At 45.9% G+C, this 8,927-nt stretch overlaps 1 long non-coding RNA gene across 1 annotated transcript; it reads left to right on the top strand.

Moving 5' to 3' along the window:
* The first annotated feature begins 2,010 nt into the window (after positions 1-2,010).
* LOC308299379 lies at positions 2,011-3,381 on the top strand. The gene is made up of 3 exons (XR_013962764.1): positions 2,011-2,109; positions 2,660-2,688; positions 3,309-3,381. It is a non-coding gene; the product is annotated as an uncharacterized lncRNA (long non-coding RNA).
* Positions 3,382-8,927: the final 5,546 nt, after the last annotated feature.

Genomic DNA, 8,927 nt, shown 5'->3' with positions numbered 1-8,927 from the left:
TGGGTAAGCACAATGTGTTGTTAGATGACAATTTTATAAGTAGCTCTGGATAAAGAATTTAATTCAACTTTGAAATGTAGAAATGAAAATAGGCCTACATAACTTGTTTTATCCTGCTGTTCTTATTTCAATATTAATTATTGTGCCCTACAATGTTGTAGGCATATTATGCCTTCTGTAATCTCGGCATCACAAATGAGCTAGGGCTCTGCTGTGCTCAATGTATTTTCGATAAAATAAATTAAGTTTAAATGTGAATCAAGTAAGGGAAATTCAAGCTTACTGTATAGTGAAATAACAGAAATGAACTGCTTTGCATCACAGTCAGTGAGTGAAGAGAGAGAGAGAGAGCGTGAGCAAGCCGACGCTCGATCAGCTGCCTGGCCGTCAGTGAAGAAAAAAAGAAAAGTATAGCCTACCATAGATACAAATATTGTAGCAGATCTAAGCTCACAATATGCATTGCATTGTGATCTTATATTTTCATTTCAAATGGCCTAAATATATAGGCCGAAGTGGTTAATGTATACCTTTATAATAATCGAAATCTGCAAAGTAACTAACTGTTTTCAAATATTTGTAGTGGAGCAAAAGTAGCATACAATATTTGCCTCTGAGATGTAGTGGAGTAGAAGTAAAAGTATTGAAACTTGAAATAGACCTTCTCCAATGAAGGGGGGGAAGCCTCAAAATTGTACTTACAGTAGGCTACTTGAGTAAATGTAATTTGTTACTTTACACCACTGAAGCCTGGCCGTCATTTCAACAAAGGGCAGAACCGGTTGCACATGTAATAGCAGACAGACTTGTGTATAGAGCATCGCAGCGGAATTGGTTTCACTTAATATTCCCCATTCATTTTCGCCATAGACTTTTACAAAAATATTTATAACAATTATGTTAAGCCTTGAACCAAGCCATCCAGGATTGCAGTGAATCATGACCATACAACCTTTCCCAGCTAGCAAGGCACCGCCGCTTCTGACGTGACGCTGGTATTTTAAGAGCGGGTCCACGCCGAGCGGGAAACGCCGACACTCAGCTCTCCTCACGCCGCTCAATCCCGCTATCTAGAATTCCTTAGCGTGGCGATTTTGAGTGGCGTATAGCTATAGTGTAAGGACCTCCACACGTCCTCACGCTACGCCACCCTTAAAGCCATTTATATGCATGAGGAAATTCTCTCATCTGGTCTCTCTCTCTCTCTCTCTCTCTCTCTCTCTCTCTCTCTCTCTCTCCCTCATTGTACAGCACTTTTGTAATTTATTTATTTATTGCTATTATTATGCCAATATTATTATATTGGTGTTATTTAGTGTTTAAAACAAAACAAGATGACTTCAGTAATAATACTCATTCAATTCCAACGATTAATTTCTACTGAATAAAGTTATTTTATTTTTTATTTATTTATGTTTTTCCTTATTTTTATTTTTTTTAATTATTGTGCTGTTGCTATTTTATTTATTCATTAGGCCAGCATTGTCAAATTATATTTAACGTTTTTGAATGTATTATATAATATATACACAGTAGGTGGCGGTAATGGGTAATAAACTCGATGGATTCCACAGGCAGGAAAAAGGAGAGGAAGCAGGCCTGTTGTTGTTGCGTGATTACAGGTCCAACTGGGAAAGATGGATAACCACGCCCCGGACTCATTTTTGAAGCTTGTGATTGGCTGGACCGGACGTAGGGAGCGCTCCGTTGTAGTCACTTGGACCGCGCGAGGTGCACCAAAACCCAATTATCATGGCGTTTATCGTGCGCTTGCCCAGGCCTTACGGCCTGGGCATAAATATAACGATTGCTTTCACCACGGCTTCGTAACTCTTCGCGGCCACTCGCGCCTGCGGCGCTCGGGGGCGAAGAGCAGGACCAAGGTCCGCTGGCCTTCGCGCCGCTTGCAATGTCGTGGACAATAACTGTGAAAACGAGCGCTCTATGCCGTTTCCATCCATCTTTCCCAGTTGGATCCGTAATCACGCGTTGTTGTCGTGTCGTCTCTTCCGGTCTGCGTCTATACTCCGTCGACCTAGACAACAACGGATCAGCTAAAATGCTGATATAAACATACTAAATCCTTCTCCTGGAAATTAATTTTGAAAGGTGAGTGTGTTTTTGGCTTTTTGCATCTGCGGAGATGTCTGCCGTGTGTACTGTTTAGTATAATTGTCCCCGTGTTATCAAAAGACTGCGTTCTTTGTCTTCTGTATTTCTTGTTAGCTAGCTTGGTAGCTACCAAGCTAATGCTAATAGCGTTGTGGTTTTGCATACGTAGTTAAAGTAATGGTTAACAATGTTATGTACCAGCTTGGTAGGCAGATCTGTGATCTGTATATATATATTATTTGTGTGTGTGTGTGTGTGTGTGTGTGTGTGTGTGTGTGTGTGTGTGTGTACATCAGCAACACCAGTTTCAACTTTCTTGACTTTGTCAGCAGAAAGAAAAGGCTATTTTTCTTAATTTCGTCTTTAAAATGTTTTTTTTCTTAGCTTTTTTTTATCTCTGTTCCTGACTGCACCTACTGTAATGATTTTATTGTAGTGATAACGATGTGTGATATACTACTGTGATGTTTTTGTCACCCACAAAAAAACCAAACTCTACTCATCATCATTCTTTTTTTCTTTTTTTTCTCCCTGTATTTCACTGCAGCTTACAGTCCACCATTTGGAGAAGTCATGGTAGGTTTTAGTAACTATTTTACTTACTGTAATTTACGTATGTAACTCTTGGAACCAAATGGACCTTAGAGGTCTGTAACTCAGACTGACTGTGTACAAATGGAACCAAATGGACCCCTTACATGTCTGTAACTCTGACAGTGTACAAATTAATCCAAATTGACCTTATGTCTGTATCTCTGAGCGTACAAATGGACCCTTACACTTACTGCTCTGTAACTCTGACGGGAGAGTGTTTTCTGCTGGTGTTTCAGTCCGAGTGTATCAAAGGGTGCGTTCGGAAATGCGCACCGGGTGTGTGCTCAGTGTAGTGGATGCCTAAATCTAACCCTAACCCTAACCTCAGTAAAACTATGCCTAACCCTAACCTCAGTAAAACTATGCCTAAACCTAACCCTAACCAGAACCGGTGCGCATTTCCGAACGCACCCTTTGATACACTGACTGAAACACCAGAAGAAAACACTCTTCCTAACTCTGACAGTGTGCAAATGGAATCAAATGGACCCTAACAGGTCTGTAACTCTGAGAGTGTACACATGGAACCAAATGGACCCTGACAGACAGTGTGCACTGTCAGTTTTCCCTTGTGGGATAATAAAGCTATCTATCTATCTTAGGTCTCCATGCCTTCACCTCCTGGCCCCAAGTCTAAATCGACCACCACTATGCCATCTTCACTGCAGCCCAAGGTGAGATGCTTATGTAGTACGTGACTGTATACTATCTACAAGCTCACAACACGTCACAGCGTGATGCGTTGTGAGCTTGTAGATAAGCCTTTTTTGGCTCGGAGAGATTTTGTACTCATAATGTGATAACTAAAATACACACTAAATGATCTGTTCTTTATCATTCCAGAGCCGATGACACAGTTAACTGGCGACAAGACGCAGCACAGCCACGGCCGGCGTCAGATGGAAGGCTGTCACCCTCGTCCTGGCCAGGAAATCACTGATTGGCACATCCTACACCACACCAGCAGCACCTCTAAGCAGACTCAAGTCTCGCCTAGCCTGTAGTGGATGCCTAAATCTAACCCTAACCCTAACCTCAGTAAAACTATGCCTAACCCTAACCTCAGTAAAACTATGCCTAAACCTAACCCTAACCAGAACCGGTGCGCATTTCCGAACGCACCCTTTGATACACTGACTGAAACACCAGAAGAAAACACTCTTCCTAACTCTGACAGTGTGCAAATGGAATCAAATGGACCCTAACAGGTCTGTAACTCTGAGAGTGTACACATGGAACCAAATGGACCCTGACAGACAGTGTGCACTGTCAGTTTTCCCTTGTGGGATAATAAAGCTATCTATCTATCTTAGGTCTCCATGCCTTCACCTCCTGGCCCCAAGTCTAAATCGACCACCACTATGCCATCTTCACTGCAGCCCAAGGTGAGATGCTTATGTAGTACGTGACTGTATACTATCTACAAGCTCACAACACGTCACAGCGTGATGCGTTGTGAGCTTGTAGATAAGCCTTTTTTGGCTCGGAGAGATTTTGTACTCATAATGTGATAACTAAAATACACACTAAATGATCTGTTCTTTATCATTCCAGAGCCGATGACACAGTTAACTGGCGACAAGACGCAGCACAGCCACGGCCGGCGTCAGATGGAAGGCTGTCACCCTCGTCCTGGCCAGGAAATCACTGATTGGCACATCCTACACCACACCAGCAGCACCTCTAAGCAGACTCAAGTCTCGCCTAGCCTCTCGACCTAGGACCCAAGATGTTGGCATGGCTACAGTACAGTTTAAACTATTATAGAAAAGTTACATGTGTATTGAGCTTGGATATTGGCTATGTTTACACCTTTCTGTTTTTAGCATACAGGATAAATGATTAACCTTTCCCAAAATAATAGATAGCAGAGCCTTTAGGATATCAAAATTCACTGTTAACCCACCCATACTTTATTTAAATTCTTTTCAGGCAGGTTTACCAGTTGTCAATGATATAAAGATGGCAACCTTTGTGTAATACATTGATTGCTTGAAGTTTTTATTGGAGGTTTTGCAAGGGCTTATTTTCATTGATATCATTCTCTAACTCAGTGATTACCTTAATGTGCAACATTGTTTTCTCACTCAACACTGCAGAGGGTAACTGCACATTTCTAAAGGGACAATTGAAGGACTTTTTAATTTAAAATGACAAATTAAACATGGGCCAATTTGTCAAATATTAGAGGCAGAAATTGTGAAAATAGCCGATCTACATGCTTGTGAGCATGCAGATTGGGAGCATGTAGATCTGCTATTTTCACAATAGAACTGTGTTCTACAAAATGTAGTGTCTCAACTCTTAGTGCTTGTCAGGGTAGGGGGTCCCCAGTTAAAATATGATTATTTTGGGGGTCACGGCCAGAAAAGGTTGAGGACCACTGCTCTTAACTCATAAAATTGAATGACAGACAGTACACAGTACTATGCACAGTAATTGTAAAGCACTTGTAAACAAAAATAACGAAATAAGAGATTCACATCTGTACAACTGATATTGTTGCTTGTGTAGGTGGACTCAGGTAATGTGGGCCGCTTTTTGGTAAATCGCCTGGGAAACTAAGAAAAAGCAGTGCAGAACGCTGAATGTATTTTTTATAGTTAATATAGACTGTCCTTAATATATTTGTGTTAAATGTATGTAGGAAAATTAGATGGTTATTTTTTTTTAAATGTTTAAGCTTAAAATGTCACACATTTTCAAGATTAACACTTTTCAGGTTTTTTGAGCCACCTGATCAGCTAAAATGGGCCACTTTAGGGTTGACCCCATTAATTCCTAGCTCTTTAAAATTTAACAGCCAATGACTGCACATGTTTCTTGCCACAACTGTACTTGACACAAAACAATCAAAATTTGAGTGGTCTTTGGTTGTTTTGGTGGGAAGAGCAATGTCTCAAAACTAGCCTGCAGAGGAGAATTGCATTGTCCAAACATATCTAATTTGTCAGTTATAAGTTTGACAAGTGAATAAAAAACAAATGCACATCGATAAAAAATATATATAATATATATGTAGACGGCCTTAACCAGAAACAATGCTTATATTTTGCATATCTAGTGCATTTTTATATTAAATCATATTTTTGTCAGTGGCCCATCTTACCCTAACCCTAATAAGGTAATGTGAGCCACTCATCTGCTATAATGAGCCAAAGCAAATCAAAGCAAAACAGTCAAACAAGATTTGGAGGTCAATTTAATTTCATTCATTGAATTTAATTTCAATAATGGTACCGTTGGAACCGGCTCGCCGCCCCGCACACGATGGTGCCATCGCGGACCCCCGCGGACCCCCAGGGCCGGCGCCAGGCCCCAAAAACCGGGCCTGGGGAGCTCCGGGGACCCCCAGGGACCCCCAGGGCCGGCGCCAGGCCCCCAAAAGCGGGCCTTTGCACCACTCTGGCCGGCCAGGGACCACCAGGGACCACCAGCGGGGGTCCCCGGAGGTCCCTGCCCGGCCTCCGAGCACTGCCGCCCGGGGACCACCTCCGGGGACCCCCAGGGACCCCCAGGGCCGGCTCCAGGCCCCCAAAACAGGGCCTGGGGACGGCCAGAGACCACCAGGCACCACCAGGCACCACCAGGGACCACCACCGGAGGTCCCTGGCGGGCCTCCGAGCACTGCCGCCCGAGGACCACCTCCAGGGACCCCCAGGGACCCCCAGGGCCGGCTCCAGGCCCCCAAAACAGGGCCTGGGGACGGCCAGGGACCACCAGGCACCACCAGGGACCACCACCGGAGGTCCCTGGCGGGCCTCCGAGCACTGCCGCCCGGGGACCACCTCCAGGGACCCCCAGGGACCCCCAGGGCCGGCTCCAGGCCCCCAAAACAGGGCCTGGGGACGGCCAGGGACCACCAGGCACCACCAGGGACCACCACCGGAGGTCCCTGGCGGGCCTCCGAGCACTGCCGCCCGGGGACCACCTCCAGGGACCCCCAGGGACCCCCAGGGCCGGCTCCAGGCCCCCAAAACAGGGCCTGGGGACGGCCAGGGACCACCAGGCACCACCAGGGACCACCACAAGAGGTCCCTGGCGGGCCTCCGAGCACTGCCGCCCGAGGACCACCTCCAGGGACCCCCAGGGACCCCCAGGGCCGGCTCCAGGCCCCCAAAACAGGGCCTGGGGACGGCCAGGGACCACCAGGCACCACCAGGGACCACCACCGGAGGTCCCTGGCGGGCCTCCGAGCACTGCCGCCCGAGGACCACCTCCAGGGACCCCCAGGGCCGGCTCCAGGCCCCCAAAACAGGGCCTGGGGACGGCCAGGGACCACCAGGGACCACCAGGGACCACCACCGGAGGTCCCTGGCGGGCCTCCGAGCACTGCCGCCCGGGGACCACCTCCAGGGACCCCCAGGGACCCCCAGGGCCGGCTCCAGGCCCCCAAAACAGGGCCTGGGGACGGCCAGGGACCCCCAGGGACCCCCAGGGCTCATTTCTGAAGGTGGCCCACCTAAGCTAACACAAAACATAATGCTAATGAAGGTGGCCCACCTAAGCTGGCCCAGCTAAGCTTTCACCACAATTGACTATGGTAATGTGAGCCACTTACAAAAACGTCATTATTTATGAAAAATGATTTCATTAAGCAAAATATCAACATCATGCCTGGTAAAGGACATCTTAACACACATTTTGCACCAGTTTTTATAAATGTGCATTTGTTTTCATTGATGTAGTATCCTTAGCAATCTCAAGTTAAAACTTTGTGTCTCTGCACCCACCTTGCAAATTCTTCCAGCAGGTCTTGTTGTGTGGCTTAGCTCCTCCCATCAAAACGACTATGGACCAATCAAATCACTTGTTGGTGTCAAGCACAGCTGTGGCAAGAACATGTGCAGCCATTGGCTGCAAAGATTTAAAGGCACAGTTGCTAGGAGCCTGAAACTATGGCTGGCTCACATTACCTGATGGCCCACATTACCTGAGTCCACCCTACATTTTAATAAAAAAAGAAGAAAACGAAGTTAATGTCTGTGCCTCAACTGATTGTATAAATATGGGTGGAAGGGAGGGGAGGAGGGTACACAATATATGGGGGGCATAATGATGTTGCTATACGACGGTGTCACGCTATACGCTCGCTATCGCCGCACGCCGGGCTCCGCCGGAGTGACGTCGTTTGGAGGCTTGGCGTAAAGCTTGGCGTACGCTGATCAAGGACGTGACGTCAGCGCAGCGTAACACGCCTGGCGAACGACACGCTAATGGCGATCGCGAGGCGGCGTGACGACGTTCTCACGCCAGAAATATCGGGAAAATTGTTAGCTGGGTTGTTTCTATGAAAAGAACATTTTGAAAATCGATAAACAAAGGGTAGTTATTAAATGTATAGTATATCAAATAATGTAATAAATAGGCTCAAGAAAGTTGCAAAATTACAATGGGTCACTGTACATGGCTTATTTAATCAAATCTAATCAAAGCTTTATAGGCTATGGCTTTGGGTCGCTCACTGAAAGATCTGCAACTCGGCAAGCATGTAGAGTCTGTATAGACATACACCTCGTTGTGTTCTTGTAGATCGTCTATTTTTCGCTGTTTGGCGACCAATCCCGACCATCCGCGGGTTCTGGCTGCACGGGGTCTGTCTTGTTATCAATCGTCGGCCCAAAACTGAAGGACATGGAATATAGGCTACTGACAAGGCGCACCTTCGCACAACGCTATAGGCTCTTATTAATCAGAGCCTCTGATTAGTCCTTTATATCTCCTCTGATTCAGAGGAGATAGAGAAAGGTGTGTGCGTGTGGGGACTGAACTGGACCCTCCTGTCTGGCTATACTTTCCTGTGCGTCTTTGACCTACTGTACCAACCACAGCATGCAGCCTACCACACACTCCCTGGGTAGGTCTGTTATTGAGCTGGCCATATAACAGTAACGCATTGTCCTTTTTCTTGGAGTATAGGCTATTTGCTTTATTCAATCATACATGCATTTTGCACCAGTGCTTATTACTGCCTATTTTGCTTAGGCCTATTTAATATGCAATTAATTAATTAAACGGGTATAGGGATTAATGGCATCAATGGACTGGAGGACACATTTCTTTATGGCTGCTTTTCAACCAGTGGTCCTTGAGGGGATCCCAGGTGGTCCCCAGGTAAAGAGTTGTGGACCACCTTATATCTGTAACTAAAATGAAACCAAATGGACCCACCCGTTAACTGTAAGCGTAAAATTAATTGACGGTATAGCTGGCACGGAGCG

Source organism: Nannobrachium achirus (genome assembly GCF_963921795.1).
Source record: "Nannobrachium achirus genome assembly, chromosome: 15".
NCBI lineage: Eukaryota > Metazoa > Chordata > Actinopteri > Myctophiformes > Myctophidae > Nannobrachium > Nannobrachium achirus.
The sequence above is the reverse complement of the archived record's forward strand: the minus strand, read 5'-3'. Positions and strand labels throughout refer to the sequence as shown.